The sequence below is a fragment of the Psammomys obesus genome, unplaced genomic scaffold (assembly GCF_907164565.1).
Source record: "Psammomys obesus unplaced genomic scaffold, mPsaObe1.curated_primary_1811, whole genome shotgun sequence".
Classification (NCBI taxonomy): Eukaryota; Metazoa; Chordata; class Mammalia; order Rodentia; family Muridae; genus Psammomys; species Psammomys obesus.
Window position 1 is genome coordinate 16,825,389 of NW_026587216.1, and position 23,916 is coordinate 16,849,304.

Below are 23,916 nucleotides of genomic sequence, written 5' to 3' on the forward strand. Positions count from 1 at the left end.
AAAGAAAGAAAGAAAGAAAGAAAGAAAGAAAGAAAGAAAGAAAGAAAGAAAGAAAGAAAGAAAGAAAGAAAGAAGACCTGGAGACAACAGGAGCTCCACAAGAGAGCAATAGAACCAAAAATAGAACCAAAAAGTCTGGGCACAGGGGTCTTTTCTGATACTCAAGGACCATGCAAGGAGATAACCTAGAATCCCTGCACAGAAGTAGCCCATGGCAGCTCAGTTCCTAGTATTAGGAACAGGGACTTTCTCTGACATGAACTCATGGGCTGGCTCTTTGATCACTTTCCCCTGAGAGAGGAGCAGCCTTACCAGTTCACAGAGGAAGACAAAGAAGCCAGTCCTGATGAGACCTGATAGACTATGGTAAGAGGGAAGGGGAGGAGGACCTCCCCTATCATTGGACTGTGGAGAGGCATAGAAGAAGAAGAGGGAGGGTGGGTGGGTGGGATTGGGAGGGGATGAAGGAGAAGGCTACAGCTGGGATTCAAGGTGAATAAACTGTAATTAATAAGAAAAAAATTAGAAAAAAAATAATATTTTGTTGTACACACTTAACTAAAATATTTAAAACAAACAAACAAAAACCTCCTTGGAGAACTGTTTATTGCTTATGTTACATTTGTGAGGGGCCCAAAGCTATAGTTTTCTAAGTTTCTTTTGAGTTTCAGGAGCCTATACACCATCTCCTCCCCATAACTTCCTTTTTTTGGTGTTTACATTCTTTATCCCTCAGAACTGCTTCAATAGCACAAATGAAAACAAGCGGGGACGACAAAGGTAAGAAGCAGCTGGGAGTGTGACTCCAGATGTACAGTCGTGTCAAAAGACAACGTCTAGCAAAGCAATATGGTAGACACTGACATTGTACCAATGGGTCATTTCACCTGTCACCTACCCAGAGATTCTGGCACCCAACACACATTTTAACTTTTCTTCCCCCAAATAAGCATGTCACAAGAAAACAAATCATAAGTAAAGTTCCATAGACATTAAAGGGTATTTCCCTGATAGTGCTAGATGTGTCAGTTGTTTAAAGGGAAAATAAACAAATAAACGTCATTTCGTGTTAGCTACTCCACTGATGCCCGAGGCCCGTTCCCTTTACTGCTTCAGAAATCCTCAGTCATGTACTTCCCAAATTATATGTCTGGCATAACTAATGATTTTTTTTTCCAATCTATCAAAGACTGACAGACTTTCACAAAATATAATAAACATAATTTGATAGAAAGTAAATCAATGGAAAAATTAGACAAAAATATAGATTTGTTTTTATTAATATTAATTTAAATTTTAAAAATGAAACCTGCTGTTAGACCCATCAAATAAATTCTCTGAGAAGTGTTGAAAATTTCTATATATTTACCTGTTCTGGACTCAACACATGGAGACAGACTTCCCATAGCTATCCATAAACGGCCCTTCCAGGGTGTCACTGGCTCATATTATGCTTACTCCACTTCCTACAAACTTGCAGAAAATGGATTACACGTGGCTTCTCAATATTCTTAACCTCTTCTACTGTGCACAACTACTCAATAGCCACTGAAAATAGATTAACTACCCCAGTAGCAAATCCTTTTAGTGGCTGTGTCGTATAATTAGATCAAAGCTCATTAGAATAGCTAAAAGCACTTTCTCAAAAAAGTGGAAAAGCCATTTGCTTGTGACCATTGCTTTTCCTAATGTTTTAAATTCAAAGATGATTGTCTTTGTGGTGGTGGTGGTTTGAATAAGAATGGTACCCAGGGATTCATATATTTGAATGCTTAGTCACCAGGGAGCAAAATTCTTCTTTGAAAGAATGAAAAGGATTGGGAGGTGTGGCCTTGTTGAAGGATGGGTCACTGGGGTACCCTTTGAGTTCTCAACAGCCACACCAGGCCCACACTTCCTCTCTCTCTGTCTGCCTGCAGGTGTGTAGCTCTGAGACACTGCTTGGGGCCATCCCTGTCTGATTCCCGCCATGATAATAATGGACGAAGCCTCTGAAACTGTAAGCAAACCTGCAATTAAACACTCTCTTTTTATAAGAATTGTTTTTGTCATGGTGTCTCTTCACAGCCATGGAGCAGTGACTAAGATAAGTGTTCTCCAATATCAGGGCCTGGGACATGAGTGAGGCCTCAACGGGTGTGTGGGAAATGGAATCTCCAGTGTTGAGAGTCTGTATCAGATGAGAGGTGTGAAAGCATGAGGTTTGTCCCTTTGTGAATGGTGTTACGCCTCAATGTGAGAATGGACATGTTACGAAAGCAAGTTTAGCCATTCCTAAACTCGGCCACCCTTTCACTTTCCACCATGAGATAATACAGCAGAAAAGCCTTCTCAAGATGCCAGCAAACTGACCAGAACTTCCCAGCCCACAGAGCTGTAGGAAATATAGCTGTTCTATAAATGATCCGGCATTGTGTATTCTGTTGTTCCTGCAAAGAGCAGACTGTGACTCCAGGTTGCCCTTCTTTCCGGTACATGGAAAGCTATATTTCTGCATGCCATTTCAAATGAGCAGAACTGTGTGATTAGTCCTAGACACGAGACAACAGTAAGCCCATAAGCCACTTTTCAACAATCTCTCTTTCCTTGAACAAGGAAACAAAACCATAAGAAAATAAGAACAATAACAAAAACCCCACCCAGATGAAGGAGCACTTGCTTTAGCAAGTGTATCTACAGCACACAGAACTTGTCCCAATGGTCTAGTCTTTAGTGATGGTTAAGCACTGAACCCATTCATTACCTGCACTAAACTCAAAGCAAGAAACGAGCAAGAAACAAACCTTTGTTGTTTTATGTACTTGCAATTTCAGACTTGGTCATTGCTAAAGCATGGGCTAATCTAACTAGATTAGTAAAATCCTGTTACTGATTTATTATTTATTATAATTTATTTACTTTTTATTGGGACTGTATGCCCTTCCCTCATTTCCTTCCAGTCCCACCCTCCCTCCTTCTTCTCCCCCTCATGCCTTTCTCCTAGTCACCTGATAGGGGATGTCCTTCTCCCCTAATATCTGACCCTAGCCTGTCAGCTCTCATCAGGACTGGCTGCATCATCTTCCTCAGTGGCCTGGCAAAGCTGCATCCCCCAGGGAGAGAGATCAAAGAGCCAGCCACTGAGTCCTTGTCAGAGACAGCTCCTGCTCCCCTTACTAGGGTAACCACATGGAGACTGAGCTACCCATGGTCTACATTTGAGCATGGAAGGTCCTCTCCATGAATGGTCCTTGGTTGATTCATCACTCTCAGAAAAGACCCCTGGGCTCAGGTTTTTGGCTCTGTTGCTCTCCTTGTGGAGCTCCTGTCCTCTCCAGATCTTTCTATCTCCCCCTTCTTTCATTAGATTCCCTGCACTGTGCCCAAAGTTTGACTATGAGTCTCAATATCTGCTTTTACCCTGCTTGATATATTCTTTCAGAGGCCATCTATGGTAGACTCCTGTCTTGTTCTTTGTCTTCTTCCAATGTCTATCCTGTTTACCCTTCTGAATGAGGATTAAGCTTCTTCAGTAGGGTCTTCCTTGTTGTTTAGCTTCTTCAGGACTACAGATTTTAGTATGTTTACCCTATATTACATGGCTAATATCTTTATAAGTGAGTATATACCATGTGTGTCTTTCTGCTTCTTACCTCACTGAGGATGATCTTTTCTAGTTCCATCCATTTGCCTATAAATTTCAAGATTTCCCTGTTTTTAATTGCCGAGTTGTATTCCACTGTGTAAGTGTACCACAATCTCTGTATCCTTTCAGTAGAGGAACATCTAGGTTGTTTCCAGATTCTGGCTATTACAAATAAAGCTGCTATGAACATAGTTGAGCAAATTTCCTTGTACAGTTGATCATGTCTCAATATATGCCCAGGGGTGGTATAGCTGGATCTTGAGGTAGAACTATTCCTAATTTTTTGAGAAAGCACCAGATTGATTTCCATCCATTGCATAACTATAACAAAATACCACAAGTGAGTAGTTTATTAACAGAAATAGCTTTCAATTGTGGAGGCAAATGCCATAACTAAGGTAAGACTGGCAGACTGAGCGCCTGCTAAGGACTCCTTCCTGGTTTGCTGATAGTATCATTTTGCTCTGTCTTCAAATAGTTTGGGGACAAATGAGCTCTCTCTGGTACTTTTCTGTGTTCTTGGCTGTTTAGTTGATTGGTTTTGTTTTCTGAGTCAGAGTCTATGTAGCCCAAACTTATGTCCTACTTGCCTGTGTCTCACGTGCTGGGATCACAGAAGCAGCCCCACACAAAGCTTTTGGGTCCCCTTTAATAACATCATGAATTATACTAATAAAGGCTTTATTCTCATGACCTAGTCATCTTCCCAAAGCCTCACCTCCTCTTGTCTTAGAAATTCTGACTTCAATATAAGAATGTTCAGGATACACAATACATGAATATTATTTATTTCAGTTACAATAAAATCTTTATTACTTCATTCAAATACATATAAAATTACTTGAAAATACCTTATTCTCTGAATGCACACATTTTCTTCCAATTTTTTTTATTTCTCTTTCTATTTTAGTTGTTTTTTCTGTATGATGGCATGGTGAACAGCTTAACTTAAATTTGAGTATGTCTCCATGGAAAGCAGAAAACACTTGAAAAATTAGGAAACAAAAAAAGTAGAATCTTTTTGCTAGAAATTATGTAAGGTTTCAGTTGGCATATAGCAGTCGCTACAACCCTTCAGATTCCCTTAGTCATTGAAGTATAAGTATGTTTGGAACATCTCCTTTCACCTTCCATCTGTCTTTAATCCAAGAGCCCTTTTGCATCTTAAAGATAAATGCAGAATAAAGACTACAGAGCAGACTCCAACCACACTGCACTTGCCACTCAAAACAACATTTTTGTTTCCTCTCCTTTTCATTTTGTATTTGGATACCCAATCTTGTATTCCGCTTTCAATCTTTGGATAAATAAGCCATTCAATTTGACATTTACCCTAGGTGTTGCTTTCCAACTCATTTTGCTGATAATCAGTAAAATCACCTGCATAATCATATTTGCCTTGATTTACTTCATATTTCAGCTTAATGAAAAGCTACCCTTAGTCTATGCCAGTCGTTCACAAGTTAGAATCAGATTAACAGTTTACATAATTGTCAACGCCACCGCTTTTTGCAATGTCTAATGTATATAAACATGTTTCTGCAACACAGAAATAATTGTAATTACTATGTCTGTTTTTTGCAAAAAAAAAAAAAAAAACAATGAATTTACTCTTCTCCTTAGTCTCCATGCTGCTGAGTCATATTATGATTAATTATTCTAAACCTGTGTGCCTTGCTCTGCATGGCTGGATTCTGGGAGCATAAAGACAAAGATAGATCTATGTATTCTTCAGCATGAAATATGTGAGAATCCCATGAAAAACTTTACACAGTACCCTTGAAAGCTGTCACTGCTTGCCAGGATAGGCCAGAGAATCTAACATATTGAGTGTCCCTTTGTCTTTGGACTCCTCTTTTCCTCTCCTTCTAACACTGGCCACCCACTGAGTCACCTCCCAAAATATTGCTTAAAACTTACCAGAATCTGATTGCTAAAAATCTGCCATGTTGATAGCAGGGCATTTATCTTTTCTAATAATGGGAATTTATAACCTGTCTGGATTCAAGGTACAATATTTAAAATCAGCCAATACAACTGGATTCTCGGAGCAATGTTCAATTTTTTATAATTCTGCTCTTTGTAAAAGAAAAATTCTTAGATGATAGAAGAGAGAGTTAATGAAAAGATCATAAGAACTCACCTTACAAAAGAATGACTTTCACTCTGTTCCCAAGGGCCTTTCTACCTTCCATACAGATGACAATTTAAGCTGATGAATGGGCAACGTCTGTCCCAGCTTGAAAGCCTGTAATTTACTTCTGTGTAGAAAAGTTTAAGGGAATTTTTCTTTCACTTAAACAACGCTTTTTGTCATCACCGCCTTCTCACCATATTTACTCATCAATAGTGTGAAGAGATTAAGGGCCGGCTGCAGAGGTGACCCAGCCACATAGTGCTTGCTAAGCAAGAGTGAAGCACCTGAGTTTGAGTCTCCAAAACCTATGTAAATCCAGGTAAGGTAGCGAATATCTGTAATCTTGATGATTCTATGGCAAAACAGAAGGTGGACACAGACTCCAGAAGCTCACGGGTCGTGAAGCCTGGAACACACACTAGAGAATAACAAAGAGAGCCTGTCTCAAACAAGGTAAATGGCAGAAATACACCTTCCCCTAACCTCCACACATGTGGCATGGCACACATGCGCCCACAAGGACACACACAATACACACACATATCAAACACACAATATACACACATGACACACACACAACATACACACATATCACCCATGCTTGTGCCACTCCCTCTTTCCCCTCTCGTGGACACACATGCGAAATAATAGGTCATTAGCACTGAGGAAGTGGTTCAGTCAGTAAAGTGCGTAATTTAGGCACGAAGACCTAGATTCAAATCCATAGCACACATGTGAAACTCCAAGAATAGCGGCATGTACCTCTAATCCTAGTGCTGACCATGTAGAGACAGGAGCATCACTGGGCCTTGCTAGTCAGTTACCAAATCAACCTGCTCCAGATCCAGTGAAAGACCCTGTCAAAAAAAAGTAGAGAGCAACTGAGGGAGATACCTCTACTTCTGGCTTCAAGGGATGCATAAATGTGCATACACATATATAGCACACATGTTCTCCCTCCCACACCTCTCTCTCTCTCTCTCTCTCTGCCAAGCAAGCTTCCAAAACATGGAAGCAGTTAGTAGTTTTACCCACCTATGATGCCTATGAACTACATTGATGGCCAGAACAGCACAATGACACTAAGATTTCGGTAGTGGCACACACACCCTGGTAGTAACCAACAGCTCTCTAATTGGACTTAAGCCCCACTTGACAGAAGTGAAATCATGCCTGCTACTGGAAACCTAGCTAATGACTCAGTGCTAATGAAGTCATGGTTACTGGAGGAAAACCCTACAAGCACTACTCTACTAAGCTTAAAGAATCCCTGAAAACACTCTAAATATTTGTACTTATACCCATAGGTAAGTATAATCTTCACCTGTTGTAAAGAGAAGTTTCTTTGCTGAGAGGTGAAGATTAGTTCAGAAAACCACAATCAAAACGCAGAGTTCTGGAGCCTAGTCCCAAAGGATACCTCAACAAAATAACTCCCTCACCTAAGGATCAGGAAACACGGTGGAAGACAGGGAAGAAAGATTAAAAGAGCCAGAGAATCAGGAGTTTGCTGTATCTCCCAGTATTTTAGAAGCTACAGTGATAAAGTCTCACCAATGTGACTGCCCAAACGTGAGTTGAACAAGGACAATAACAAGAGATGTTACTGTCATCTCTTGTAGAAAGGAAAAAGCCGATGAGTCTTCAACGCTACACAAAGAATTACAGACAACTAAGGAACGCTGAGTGGGAGAAATAGTCTTTTTCAGGAAGAGCACATTAATTGTTATCTACTACCAAATGGTCATCCCTAAAGACATACATACATACAAGTAGTATTATACAGACTTATCATATTATATATTTAAGAATATATATATATATACACATATATGCAGCATTAACAACTAATGAAAACAGAGGCTATGAGTTTGCAAGCAAGCAAGGAGAGGTATATGGGAAGATTTGGAAGGAAGAAATGGAAGGGAAAAATGCTGTAATTATAATCTCAAAAAATTTAATGAATTAAACAGTAGGTTATTTGGTATCTTTCTAAAAAGAACTGACTCTACAATGGTGACCATAAATGGCTACGTTTGGCACACGTAAAACAGCTTGGGCATCTTATTCATCTATAGCTGCCACTTTAAAGCCTAGAATTCAAGTGATTTCTCTAAGCACAAAGAAGCCCATGTCTTGCCTCAAGGCATATCCTGGGGTCTCACATAAATCACAGGACCAGGAAAAATCCTAGACATGCTTTTATATTTTGTGCCGTTTTTACAGAGCAGAAGATTCCATTGGACCTAAAATGTATCCCTAACCTTTCTGAGCCTATATATGAAAGAAGAAATTAAATTTTTGAAAGCTTTAATTATTTTAACTTAGATAAAATGCCAAACGTTACACATGACTTTTATTTGCAAAGTGGTCTACTACACACAGCTCTCAAAAATGGACTCAAAACATTTATTAACACTGGTGCAAACTTAAAACTCCAATGAACAGTTGATTTTTCCCAGATATTTTGTTATGGCAATAGAAAATGCCTAACAGAAAATCAGCACCAAGCAGTAGGATCATAGCTGAGTGTACCTGACTGCGCAGCTGACAGGTCTTTGGAGCTGGTTTGTAGATGTTTGGAAGAAGATTCGGCTTAAAGAGGCCTCAAACCTCATGGGCATTCACAACTCCTCTTCATTTTTGTTTGAGTATGGTTGAGTTTAAAGAGGACACAGTAATCTAATAGAGGCAGTCTCAAACAGCACAGCATGCAGTCTGTGGCATGGGTTTTGATGTTTGCTTTTAACAAGGTGTTCAGTGAAAGTCAGAAACAGTAATCCCAGTACTCTGGGAGGCTGAGGCAGGCTGATCTTTATAAGTTTAAGGCCAGTCTGGTCTACAAACTGAGTGCAGGTGAGCCAAGGCTACACAGAGAAACCCTGTCTTAAACAACGCCCCCCCCCCAAAAAAAAAAAGAAAAAGAACATAAAAAACAAAACTTTAAAAAACCTTCAAGCAAGCTAAAACCAAAACATGCTTAAACTTGAGACCAATGATACTTTGGTTGCAAAAGAAATTAGCACTGTTTGAAATTATCCACGGACTTGCAGTAAGATGATAAGAAATGACTTGAGGAAGTCTCAGGAACTGGCCAGATCTCATGGAAGGATCAACAATGATGTGAAAATATAAACTCATTTTAAAGGCTTTCCTTGGGAAAGACCCAAGGTTCCCTGCTCACACCAAATCCTTGTTCCATAGGAGCCAGAGAATGACAATGGCTGTCCTTTCTATTTCGAGTGAGTGTGTTTATTAGGTACATAGCAAACAAACAAAAGTAAAAGAATAAATAGCCATTAGCAAATAGAGAGATACAGCAAATAGATAGTAAAGCATAATTAAATCGACAGGTATCTAGAAGGAATTAATTGGGAAGCCCCATTGTGGCAGTCAGCTAGAATTCCCCAATTCCCAATAGAAAGATATTTCCAGGGCACTTTCTGGTGAGGCATCCAAACAGCAAATCTTTCAGAGAATGCTATCAAATATTTGGGCACTTACAACATTCAGCAGAAAGCTACTAGGGAGAAAGAGGCAGTGACCTAGAGTTCTCAATGGAGGATTCTCTCCAGGAATGAGCTTCTGATAGCAATGCCTTCCCATTGCCAGAGTAGGCACGTTTGTATTATGAGATAAGCAACGGGAATTCTAAGGAGACCCTTGGAGTTGGTCCAAACACACCACGCTCTCAGCACAAAGAAGATTTATTACCCCGGAGGGATGAGTGGGGTGGTGGCTGCCTCTGGATCAGACAAAGACAGACAGCAGGTGTTTTTGCAGGAGTGGGTTTTTTTTAAGGAGAGAAAAAGGGGAAGTCTGTGTTAGAATGAGTTAGTAAGTCCTGCCTGGACAGTTGAGCCAGTGTAATCAAATAATTAACTGTGATTACTGGACCTTGGTGTTTAGCCTCAGGAATGAGTCAGTGGCTCTGAGCTGAGTAGATCTGAAGAGAATGATCTCGGGAGTTAGCTTTAGGAATGTGATCTAATGATTAAGCACAGGAGAAGGAAGAGGAAATGACAAAGCCTGTCAATTCCATGTTTGCCGCCCTCAGGCATGTTAAAGAGGCCTTCAGTAGCCCCGGTTACATATACTTTACTTCTAGTTGTTCTCAAGAGCACAATTCTTTTTTTAATTTATTTTTATTTTTATTAATTACAGTTTATTCACTTTGTATCCCCCCTGTACCTCCCTTCCTCCTCCTCTCCCAATCCCACTCTCCCTCTTCCCCATCCATGTCTCTCTCCCAGTTCACTGATAAGGGAGGTCCTCCTCCCCTTCCCTCTGATCCTAGTCTATCAGGTCTCATCAGGAGTGTCTGCATTGTCTTCCTCTGTGGCCTGGTAAGGCTGTTCCCCCCTCGGTGGGAAGTGATCAAAGAGCAGGCCAATCAGTTCATGTCAGAGACAGTCCCTATTCCCATTACTATGGAGGCCTCTTGGACACTGAACTGCTACCTCTGTACAGGGGTTCCAGGTCATAAGAGCACAATTTTTTTTTTTTTTTTTTGGTTAAAAATTTTTTTTTCATTTTTATTTTATTTTATTTTTCTTTTTAGTTACATTTTGTTAACTCTGTGTCCCAGCTGTATCCCACTCCCTCATTCCCTCCCCAACCCCGCACTCCCTCCCTGGTCTATTCTTTAAGACCCTTAGCTTACTATTATTCTTATTATAGAGTGAAACCAGGCTAGCCCAGGGTGAGGAGAAGATGAGATCTGAAAGCACAAGTAGAATCCAGAATAGCGGAGCCTACCTCACTACCTTTTCTGCTTTCCATAAGCACACCTCTATCTAACAAATTTAGCATGTTAAGTGAGATAAGCCAGGCACAGCAGGACAAATACCACAGGATTTCACTTCCTAAGTAAGAGACAAGGCACTAGAAAGTCATAAGATACAAAATTTTGGTTAAACGGAGGGATGAGTCCAAAATGTCCATTATACAACATAGTTACAAAAGCAAGTAAAGTACGGTTGGAGTTCTGTACCTACAGATTCAACAGTTGTAGAGTTAACAGTAAAATGAAAATATTCTTTAAAAAAACTAAACTGTGCTTTTTGCATACAATTATTCCTAAAATATATAATGTGACAATTACTTACAAAAATGTTTACATTGTGTTTTGCATCTAAGGCACGTGGATGATCATACACCATGCTACTTTATATTAAGAACTTCGAACGTGCCCAGATTTTAATACAATCTAACAGATCTAGAACTAATCCCCATGGATACCACAGGACAACTGCACTTCATTTTGAAAACCACAAAGAGAATAGATTTCAAGGGTTCCCATCTCTCTCTCTCTCTCTCTCTCTCTCTCTCTCTCTCTCTCTCACACACACACACACACACATATTTTTAAATGTATGCATGTGCATGCATACCACAAACATGTTATGTTAGTTAGCTCTGTTGAAATAGTTCATAATTTACATATATCTTAAAGTATCCAGCTGTATACAATAAATTCAACCTTTTATATTTCAATAAAAGTAAAATGCATGCCACTTATGTACCACAAAAGATGTATTTTTAAAAACCTGAGGCTTATAAGGAAAACTGGACACTTCAGATTAAAGACAACACAAAACTAAGAAAAAAAATGTAGTAAGTGAATGTAATTCAAAGGAAAGATAGGCTTTTATATTCCTCTAAGAAGGCAGGGCCAAGGGTGCATCTCCATGGCATAGCACTTCCCTGGCCATGGATTCAATCTCAGGTACTTGAAAAAAATAAAACTGACCATTAAAAATAATTCCCAAATTACAGTCAACAAGTGGAAAATAAAGGGAAATACCTTGACTAGTTATAAGTCATTTCTATCAGATATGTTTTATAATCTTCCACAAAGAGCAGTGAGCTTTCCTAAGAGAGTTCAGATTTTTCTCTAGTACCATCTGAGAACTGAGATTTTGAAATCTTCAGCTGGACACAAGCCATCCTTCAATCTTTATCGTCCTGGCTTTGGGACGCCTTCACTTCACCCAAAGTGACCCACACACTTTCCCCTCTGCCATTTAATCAGTTCTCAGTACCTGGTTCCCTACCATGTTCTCCGGCATGCCACTATTTCTGACTTTATCTGCCAGGAAACCAATAACTTTCCAAACAATGTATCAGTAAATGTCTAGTGCAAAGACTGCAGTCAATGCGTTTTCCACCTGCCCAGACATAGTCACAGTCATATAAACCTCTTCTGCTTTGTATGTAGTTGCAAAGTAGCCTTAGCCATGATACATTTTTAGAATGCCAAATTTATAGAGAGTCCAGCACTGGCCAACAGTTTATTGAATCCAAAGTCCTACTTTAGAGTCATTTCAGACATTATTCTCTCTGGTTCTTTTAACTTCACTTCATTACCATCTCCCCAATAATCAGGGGGCAGGGAATCTTTTTCTATATGCATGTAGACCTTGTCCTCTATTTCAGTTTTCATCTCATTTTGCTGTGGACATTATTTACATGTTCACGTGTCTCTGCAAACAGTGAACCCATCGGGGATAAAGACTGCTTTGTTAATCAGATCTAACAAAATAGCTAGCACCCTATAGGTATTCAATCGGTGTTGACTAATGAATAAGAAAACAAATGAACGAACAAATTATGGATACAGACGTTAATGTGAGACAGATCTTGAAAAATGAATGGGTTGAATGGATGACCTTTGAAGTACAACTCTGAAGTGCTTTTAAATCTAAAGGGAAGCAGCTTGTTTTTCATGTTGAACAACCTTCTTCAGTCATTGTAGGGATATTGATTGAAGAGTACCTGCTGAGAGCAAAGCCCTTGAGAATTCCCATTCGGTCAAGCAGCGCTTCCCAGAGCCGAAGACTATAAAGTGCTTTAAGCCACTGCACCTACAAAATGTGCCTATTATCGGCTGTGCATGAACGTCCGTTTAAAAGTTAATGGGTTCCAAATGCATAGAGCAGAATAAAAGAGTGGAATACTCAGACCAAATTACACAAGAATTTATGACACTCTGTCTCTGTGTGTTGAATCAAGGGATTTGGGTTATTGAAGAGAGCATCCTAATGAAGGCTTTTCATCTGTCCTGCTCATCACTGTCCTTCGATTAGCTACACATTGGAAAGGAGAACATGGCACAGTACCAACACGCTAATCTTTTGTTTGAGAGGGTCCCACAGTCTTTATGTCCCCTTCATGTGCCCTTAATCTTCTTTAATTAACTATGAGTTTCTTAATTTGTATTGTTTATCATTCTGTCCAATTGGCTCTCCTCATGACCATCTGCTCTAATGTATATTTTATAAGTGATCTTCATATTTTTGATGCCATACCACTTTAGGCAATGGTTTATGCAATTGTTGCTAAGATGACAGAATATCAATTTTGACTGCCTGAATATTTAATATTTAAATTATGTAAATCAAAAAATTTTCTCCGAATATGAGTGTCTGTCATTAAGCTTTAAACAAACATATTTTATTGCACTGAATCCATAGTGCCAGTTTTTAGCAAGTGGGCTTTTCTATATGTGTATTCCCTGGGATTCCACAGTATTGTAATGGGGTCTGGTTAATTATAAAAGCTGACATTTGCCCACCTTGAGACAATCTTCCAAAGTTGAATGTCTGCCTCTTGAAAAACTACCCTCCTTTGATCTCAAGCATTTGAACTTTTCATATTCTTAAGATTTACTTAATCTTATTTTATGAGTATAGGTGAGTTCCTGCTGCCATGCCTGGATCTCGGGGAGGTCAGATGGTGTCAGGTTCCCTAGATTTGGAGTAACAGGTAGTTGTAAGCTGAAACATGGGTGATGAGAAACATACATGAGCCTGCTGGAAGAACAGTCTATGTTCTTGACTTCTCAACCATTGCCTCAATCCCTCATATTCTTAAAGTGGAATCTATTGTCATGTGGTGCTCATCATTCCGGAATTTCCTGCTAGACCTCAAAACCAATACAAGAGATGCATCTATTGCCCAGGTAACAAGAGAGAGGAATGCGACCCTTGTCTTGTGTTCTATAGATAGCAGTCAGAGTGGAAGATCTTACCCCTCAACACTTTATATATTACTGAAAGCAAAAGCATTATGCTTTATCCCAGTGAGTTTTATTCTTTATCTCGTTTTCAGGACTAGGGTGGTGTCTTGGGCCTTTTGCATGCTGGACAAGCACTCTACCTGAGGCAGTCTGCCATGCATTTATTTTATTGTTAATGCACAAGGAACAGAAGGGAAAACTGACAAACTACTTCCAAAACAAATCTTTTCCTCTCTTGACAAATGATTTATTCCTGGGGGATGTTTGTTTCCCTGACACGGTCCACTGAAGCCAGGTTGTTGATAAGCACCATCTAACTCCTCTAATTAATATAATACACTGCCTAGCTCTCTCCACCCTGACTACTTCCCATACTAAAATGCCAGCTGGGCTGAAATCCGAATTCTTGCCAATTACTAATGCTGACATCCTAAATGCCTTCTTTTGTTTAGCAAGGAATTTTATAAAATTTAACAAAGCATGCAGTTAATCTGTTTATGAAATAAAAATGACAAAACGGAAAAGTGTCCTCTCAGATGAACTGCTTCATGCGGATAAGCACATTGACTGGTCATTTTATTTCGAAACTGACAACGACGTTTCCATCGTGGCAATGTCAGCAACCATAACATTCTACAAAAGCTAAAGTCTGGATCCAGAAAAAAAAAAAAAAAAAAAAAAAAACGGAACTCAGTAAAAGACACAGAACACAGACTTTCTTCTTATTCAGAAAGCCTTGGAAAAGAAAAACTTTGAAAAATGAGTTAAGGGAAAGGAATCTTCATAATCTTCACAACCCCTGAGAAAGACCGCAGAGGACCCATGATTTAGACAAGCCAAAGACAATGCAAGCTGAGCATGCAATATTGTGTACTCTTCCCAGGAAAGGCTTGAAATAAGGAAATGTTGCCACCCAAATACTATACTGCGTCCTCCATGCTTGGCACCAAATGTAAAAGGCTTTGAGATCTGGGCGCAGTGGCACAGACCTGTAATCCCAGCACTTGGGGAGGCAGAGGCAGAGGCAGGTGGATCTCTGTGAATTCAAGACCATCATGGTCTACAAAGTGAGTCCAGGACAGCCAAGGCTACACAGAGAAACCCTGTCTTGAGAAAAAAAAAAATCTTTGAGGCTGTAGAGTTAATGTCATACAGCATAACTATATGTACTCACTCCCTTTTCTCGAAAATGTGACCTTAGAGAGGAGTTTTTATTTCTATTCTTTATTTATTGTATGGTAAAACTACAGGTTAGAGGACATCTCAGAAATTCCCATGGGCTAAGGAAAGAGAATATATTTCAGTGTCTTCTAAAAACAAAAGGACTCTGGGAATGGAGGCAATGAATCTGGGCTCTGACAGCACCTCCATCGGTGACGGTTATTGGTCACAGGGCTTCACTGCTACCTGGACGTGTAGATTGCACCACTGAGATTGTTCTGCGCGTAACCTTTAACTCACACTCAATAGCAAACAAATGAAAGAGAGGCAGTGCCATCAGATGGGATGATTTATTTTTAAAGCACAAGTTTTTTTGTTTAATATAAATGTAAAAACATAACTTTCCCTTCAAGCGAGCCAGGTAGTTTAGGCAATTTATCAAACGAAAGCACTAAAGCTCTGCAGTGGGAAAGAAGGAAAATGCATTGTGCCCAAGTAATTGTCTTTCTCTGCCTGAAATCTAGTAAGATAGATTCAGGGCATACATGACTCCAAATCATGATTACAGTCAAACAAAGAAACTTCTTGAAGCAATTAGCCCAATTTCATTTCACAGGTGCTACCTACCACACAATTTGTGTTAGATTTTCCTTTTGTTCTTTGAACAGTTTGGGGAATTTTATTTCTTCAAGAAGTCATTTTGGGAAAAAAAAAAGAAAGGAAGAAAGAAGAGATTGTCAGAAGCTCATTTGGGTAGTGAATAGAGCCCTTATAATGCCAGTTTTCCTTTTTCTTCTCTCTTCTCTGATACAAGATGTTTTACAACATTTATACAAATCCTGCTCAGCTAGTTATAAATGTGATTTCAGGAACTACTGTGTGACACCTAGAGAAATTGGGATCTATGGGAAAAGCATGAGGACATGAGTTCAGATCTTCAGGTCTCCAACACCCATATAAATAGCCCAGCATAGCAACACATACCTATGATACCAGCACTCAGAAGGGAGAAATAATAATATACTAGACTACAACCCATGGCCAGCTAGTCTTGCTGAACTGATGAACTCTGAGTTCAATGAGAGAACTTATCTCAAAAACTGAATTGTAAAGCAATAGAAGAAGACACTTAGCATCAACCTCAGACACACACACACACACACACACACACACACAAAGTGGGGGAGGATCCACTGCCTGAGAAGTAAAAGCTGTGTTGTGATTATTCATACACTCTAGGATTTATCCAAGTAGTATGCCAGAAAGTACACTGGAAGCTAATACATGTAATAATTAGGAAAAACTACAAGATCCCTGAAAATAAAACACTGCCCAACACAGTGTTGAAAGATACTGGTTAGAAAAGAGAAGTAAAGCAGGACATTTTAAGTGCATGAAGTGATCAAGTGTAAGAATGGAAAGGTTTTTGTTTGTTTGCTTGCCTTTTTGCTTGTTTTGTTTTAATTGACTAGCTCTGTAAATAGGGACTCTTCGAAAGAAGGATGTTTGAATTTAACATCTGGATAGTAAGAAGGACTGGGCACAAGATGATTGAAGGGAGTAATAAGTGCCGAGACTTCGAGTTTGGAAAGGTCTTAGAGGGTCTGGGACTGCAAAGTGATGGACGTGGTTGAGTATGTCTTGCCCTGAGGAAAACACTGGTAGCAGGCTCCAAAGAGCCACACATCACCTCCCAGTCAAACATACTAAAGAATGAGTTGATTTCAAGGTGCAGTTTGCAGAGAGACAAAGATTTTAAACAAAGATATCATATGAAGGTCATCAGGAAGAGGGGAAAAAAAAGAAAGAATACAGTAATGTTACTGCAGTTTTGCTTATGAGTTTGCTTGATTTGGGCCAAAAGTTTAAAGGTACAGAATATAACAGGATGGCATAGCACACCCATTCTACAAACTGAATGATTTCTTACTGGCTGTAGCTGAATAAACTTATTAAATGACCTTGTACTGAAGGTTCATAAAGTGGAGAGAGCAAAGCTGCTGATGAGACAGACACTGATAAGTAAAGATTTGCACAGCGACTGACAGTGGATAACATAGATAATGCTAAACAAGAAGCTGAACTCAGAGACCAAGGAAAGTACCCCAAAGCTGAAGGATGGCTTGAATCATTAGGGAGTTAACTTGGTAAAAAGGATTTCTGCTCTATGGCCAGGGCAGCAGCCCACCGTTGCCTCTTTATTAGCACCTTAAGAGTCATCTTTCTGAACAACACCCACCTTGGGAGGTCTTGGCTCTACATGTTCCCAATGCATATTCAACAATAGAAAAATGAATTTTTTTAGAAAGAGGAAGAAAGAGGAAGTCAAGTGACAGGAGTAATATATTTGAATTAAAATATAGCATTTTCACTTCAAAATCTGAAATTGCTACAGAGTATACAAATATTAAGAAACTGGATAATGCTTTAAAATGTTAAGAGCTGTTAAATCCTGCACCATTTTCCGCTTCTTCTCAGAACAGTATGGAAAAACTCGCAGGCAATTCTTACCAATATGAGGCCACAGAAAGTTAAGAACAAATTTTAGCGAAAATTTCTGTATATTTTTAAAACAATGTCCTTAGTGCCACTGGAATGTTGTATAAACTTTGAGCCACATTTCTGATGATGAAGGAAAACTCCTAACTGAAGACATAGCTGAGCTGGTCTGTATTTTGAATGTCAGTTGCATCCAAGAAATTATAAAACGGGAATCGTGTAAGGAGGTAAAATGGTTTGGCTGAACATTATATAGCACAGCTCCACAAATCTGGCATTAGGAAATGTCTTTTTAAAGGACTGGAAATTCATCTTACCTGACTTCTTTTGACAAGCCTTTACAACCTGCTTACACTGAGGATATCATGCCATTTTCCTTCACTGTGGATCTCTGCAACATGAAGACTCAAAGATTTTACCAGCTTGGAAGCAATTCTTGTCATTCCAGTATGCCTGGTGTAGTTGGCAGGTACTGGTCCTGCAAATGTTCCTTCCAACATTACATTATATTTTGACCTTCAGACTGAATGATCACAGGCCCAATGAAAGAAGCAAAGGCAAACACTGACAGTATCCAAGCATACCCAGAGAGCTTGACCTTTGGTTCTAGTCAAGAATAAATAAATTTAATTTTTATTGAATACTATAATAAAACACAGATAACAATAATTCTATAATAATTCACAGATATGAAAAATCAATGCAAGGCAATCTGAAGATTTTCTTTTCCTTTTCAAGCATTTATTGCTTGAATACTAATTGCCAGCTGACTTTAAACACTAGGAGGTAAATGCAGAACTGCCAAAAGTTTGAGACTGAGACATTACACATGTCGAGCTTCAGGCCAGCCAGGTATACAGAGTGAAATGGTGTCTTGACAAACAAAACCACCTCATCTCGCTGCATCTGAAATTCAGTTAATTATCTGATCTTTTAGAGTGTTTCTTTGGTACCTACTGTTGCATTCTTCCTAGGAAATGAAAACAGTCATGAGATTTATAAGCATTACACTTATATCTCTTTGAAGAAAGAATAATTAAAATAAGTACCCCCTTGTTAAAGAAAGTATGTAACTAGGGGCAAGCTTTGTGAGTTTAAAGCCTTGTGCCAGTCCCAGTTCACTCTCACTTCCTGCTTCTGGTTGTGGGAATGAGTTCTCAGCTTCCTGGTTCCATCATTGTGCCTGCTGAGTCCATGCCTGTCATAATGGGCTCTTATTGCTCTGAAACCATAAGGGCAAATAACACATTCCTTATGTAAATTGTCTTGGTCGTGTGTTTTGTCACTGCAACAAAAAAGTAACTAGTGCGAGTTACAAATGAAGGTATGTAAAGATTCATAGTGTAACTTCATAACCTAAAATGAAATTTTTACATTATTTCTGCCTCCTCCTCTGTGGGGTTCCCTGAGCACTAAGGAGAAGGATTTGATGGAGACATCCTAGAGCTGTGTGTTCCAAGGACTCTATTTCCATGTACAGCCTGGCTGTGGGTCTCTTCATCTATCCCGTCTGCTGCAGGAGGAAGCTTCTCTATTGATGATTTCATTAGATATTGACCTATAAGTATAGTAAAATATCATCAGGAATATTATTTTATTGCTACTTTTTTTGACCAGTGTTTGGTCTTATCTAGGTCTCTGAACTATCTAGCCTCTGATTCTTGGTCACCCAGGCAGTGTTGGGTATGGGTATCTCATGAAGTGAGCCTTAAGTCAAATCAGAAAAATTGGTTCTATCTCATTATTGCCTTGGCACAGCATTTCTCAACTTTCCTAATGCTGCCATCCTTTACTACAGTTCCTCATGTTGTGGTGACCTCAAACATAAAAATATTTTTGTTGCCACTTTATATAACTATAATTTTACCACTGTTATGAATTGTAATGTAAATATCTATATCTGATATGCAGAATATCTGATATGCAACATATGGAAAAGGGTCATTTGACCCCTGCCCCAGAGGAGTCACAACACAGAGATTGAAAACCACTGCATCTTTCAGGAAGGACAGAATGCAAGTCAAAAGTTCTGTGTTGGTGTTTGTTTTTCTTTAGTTAGTGTCTTCCTGCACTAAAGACACTAGAACACAGGACTGAAGGTTCTATGTTGGCACTAGATCAGCTTCATGTTAAATGAATTGTATGGATGTTGTCCTTGGCAATAGGGTCCCTAACTGTCAGTTTGCTGAGAGCAACCTATAGTCTTAGCAGCAGCCTGGGTTGTTTGAGGATTCCTGTTGAACTCGCTTGGCCAACAACTCAATTGAACCCAGTCCTAGCACTGAAAGACTCCCTTGGTGAAAAGAGATGACCAGTTGAGACTCTATATCTCTTTTTATTAGGAGACCTCACTAGGGTCTTCTTTATATATTTTAGGAATTTCACGACCCTCTGAACCAATTCATCAAGGCTCATGTGAACTAAAACAGGCTGATGCAGCAAGCACAGGATCTACATGGGTCTGTACCAGGTCCTTTGCACACATTTGTAGCTTTCAGCTTGGTGTGTTTAAGGAACTCCTGAGTATGAACAAATGGGTCTCTGATTCTTATGCCCACTCTTGGGCTATTTTCCTAGGGTTCCCTTGTTCAGCCTTGATGTGATGGATTAGTTTCATCTTATTATATTTTATCTCAACATGATAATAGTTTAGTTTTTAGAAGCTTGTTCTTTCATGACAGACAGAAAATAGATCTAGAGGGAAGTGTGGAGGAACTAGGAGGAAAAGAGGGAGGGGAAACTATAATCAGGATATATTGTATGAGAAAAGAATATATTTGCAAAAAAAAGAAAATAACAAATATTTTTAAATCAACCTTTGATTAAAACTATTAATTATAGAAAATTAAAAAATTAACATCAAAAAGAGGCTTGTTGATAAATCTGTTGATGCTATACGGTAACTGAAAAAAAATATGTGGATGTATAGACTCAGGGCTATTTTAGTTCAACCACAGCCCCCCATGACTATATTTTACTTTAAAATAAAAAGATTAGTGCCACAATTTCTGTATCCATTCCTCAACTGAGGGGCATCTGGGCTGTTTCCAGCTTCTGGCTATTACAAATAAAGCTGCTATAAACATGGTTGAGCAAATGTCCTTGTTGTGTACTTGAGCACCTTTTGGATATATGCCTAGGAGTGGTATAGCTGGATCTTGAGGAAGCGCTGTTGCTACTTGTCTGAGAAAGCACCAGATTGATTTCCAAAGTGGTTGTACAAATTTGCATTCCCACCAGCAAAGGAGAAGGGTTCTCCTTTCTCCGCATCCTCTCCAGCATGTGTTGTCACTTGAGTTTTTTATCTTAGCCATTCTGATGGGTGTACACAATGGAATACTACTCAGCAATTAAAAATGAGGAAATCATGAAATTTGCAGGCAAATGGTGGAACCTAGAAACGATCATCCTGAGTGAGGTATCCCAAAAGCAGAAACACACACATGGTATATACTCACTTTTATAGACCTATAAGATAGGATAAATATACTGAAATCTATACACCTAAACAAGATAAACAAGAAAGAGGACTGGGGGTAAGATGACCAATCGCCACTTAGAAAGACAAATAGGATGGACATGGAATGTAGAAGAAAACAAGTAACAGGACAGGAGCCTACCACAGACGGCCTCTGAAAGACTCTACCTAGCAGTGTATCAAAGCAGATGCTGCGAATCATGGCCAAACTTTGGGCAGAGAATATGCAGGGAATATGCAGGGAATCATATGAAAGAAGGGGGTGTTAGTAAGACCTGAAGAGTACAGAAGTGCCACAAGGACCAAATATATCAGGGCACAGGGGTCTTTCATGAGACTGTTTCTCCAACCAAGGACCATGTATGGATATAACCTAGAACCCCTGCTCAGATATAGCCCATGGTAGCGCAGTGTCCAAATGGGTTCTCTAGTAAGGGGAACAGGGACTATTTCTGAAGTGAATTCAATGGCAAGCTCTTCCACTCCCCTCTCATGAGGGAAGAGCAGCCTTGCTAGGCCACAGAAGAGGACATTGCAGCCAGTCCTGAAGAGACTTGATAAGCTAGGGTCAGATGGAGGGGAAGGAGGTCTTCCCCTGTTAGTGGACTTGGAAAAGGGTAGGGAGAGAGGATGGGATTGGGAGGGAATGAGGGAAGGGGCTATGGCTGGATACAAAGTAAATAACCTGTGATTAATATAAAAATAAATAAATAAATAGAATAAATAAATAAATAAATAAATAAATAAATAAATAGGGATTAAAAAATAACATCAGCAAAGGTCATCCTGAGTGAGGTATCCCAGAAGCAGAAAGACACACATGGTATACACTCACTTACAAGTGGATATTAGGCATATAATATAGGATAAACATTTTAAAATCTGTATGCCTAAATAAGCTAAGCAAGAAGGAGAACCCTGGGTAAGATGGTCAATCCTCACTCAGAAAGGCAAATGGGACAGACATTAGAAGAGGGAGAAAACAGAGAACAGGACAGAGACTACCACAGAGGGCCTCTGAAAGACTACCCAGCAGGATATCAAAGCAGGTGCCAAGGCTCATAGCCAAACTTTGGGCAGAGTGCACAGAATCTTATGAAAGAATGTGGACATAGAAAGACCTGGAGGGGACAAGAGCTCAACAAGGAGAGCAACAGAACCAAAAAAAAAAAAAAAAAAATCTGGGCACAGGGGTCTTTTCTGAAATTGATACTCCGATCAAGGACCATGCATGGAGATAACCTAGAACCCCTGCACAGATAGAGCCCATGGCAGCTCAGTATCCAAGTGGGTTCCCTAGTAAGGGAACAGGCACTGTCTCTGACATGAATTCAGTGGCTGGCTCTTTGATCACCTCCCCTTGAGAAGAGAACAGCTTTACCAGGCCACAGAGGAAGAAAATGCAGCCAGTCTTGATGTGACCTGGTAAGCTAGGGTCAGATGGAAGGGGAGGAGGACCTCCCCAACAATGGATTTGAAGAGGGGCATGGGAGAGGAAGGGAGGGTGGGATTGGGAGGGAAAGAGGGTGGGGGCTACCGCTGAAATACCAAGTGAATAAACTGTAATTAATATAAAAATAAAAATAATAAAATAAATTGAAAAAATAACTTTAGCTTGCTGCCTAGCTTACATATAAACTTAGATTTAATTTCTTCTAGAAAACATGTTCATGAGGTTGAAATAAGGTTGAATGAAATCAGATCTGAAAACCACTCGTCAGTAGTTACTGTATATTAGATACTAAGGAACTTGATTAAAATTTCTCATTTTTGCCCTTTTAGATTGAAGTCATCAAGTTAAGGGTCATCTTACCAGACTATAATATCATAGCCTGAGGAAATTGAATGGGCAACTGGACCACTGGTCAACTCAATGGAAACAGTCATGGTTATAAACATTTATTTCATTAAAGTCAAGAGGAATGAATGTGGATTCCAAAACTAAGACAGTAATAAGATTCTCCTCTCTAGGGTCTCATAATTTTATTGCCAAGATCACACAGACTGGTATAACTTGCCTAAGATTCAAAGCTCAGTGAAATGTGATGGCCCTTTAGCAGACTCAAGGGTCCTCAAGGATTATCACAGACCTCAGATGCATTGAACTGAGACAGAACTGGCAAGACAGAGCAGCCACACGACAATTAAAAATGAATCAGTGAGTCTTTTGAAAATTCAGGAACAGCTGCCTCTCCTTTCTGTGTATCAGTGTCTCTGTTTCTTGGAAGTCATAGATGTTGGTGTTTACTTCAGGCAAATGCTTCCGTTTTCCTGCCTAATGATATGGGCGGGGGGGTTAGTCACTGGAGTAGAAGAGTGGGAGAGCATTCAAACCCCAATAAACATGGCATCTCACTGAAGAAAGAGCCAAAGAAAATCTGGTAATTAGAATCTTCATAAGCCTGCTCATCTGTGAACTCTTTGCAAAAATGTTTAACCTACACCAACTTGTTCTGTAAAAATATGTGGTCTGTGTGCCAAATTTGAGCATTTTCCTTATAACAGTCTTTTAAAAATAAATAAATGAAATATTTCAGTCCTTTATTTCATTTAATTCAATATTTTGAAAATATTTTGAGATATAATGAATACAGATATTTAACATTCCTTTTTATAAATCCAATGTATGTTTTATACACACAGAAAAATGAAATAATAAGCTTGGTTTTACCTTTCATTTTTAATGAGAATATGTCTGAGCAATAAATATAGAAAATTTTAAATACACTCTATATAAAATCCCTATCATGCACTTTCTAAATCAAGTTTTCATCTATTTAAATTCTTAGTAACAACGTATGAGACTTAACTATCTTATCTGATAGTTTAAGCAGTGAGCTACAAGGGAAACTCAGAAAAACAATGTCAAAGCCCACACTGCAATATTTTATACTTGATAACTATGACTGCATGAGGATATTAAATATTTTCTGAGTTTATGGAAAATGATGATAATAAAACATTTAAAATGTATAATCTCTATTTTGTTAGTATAG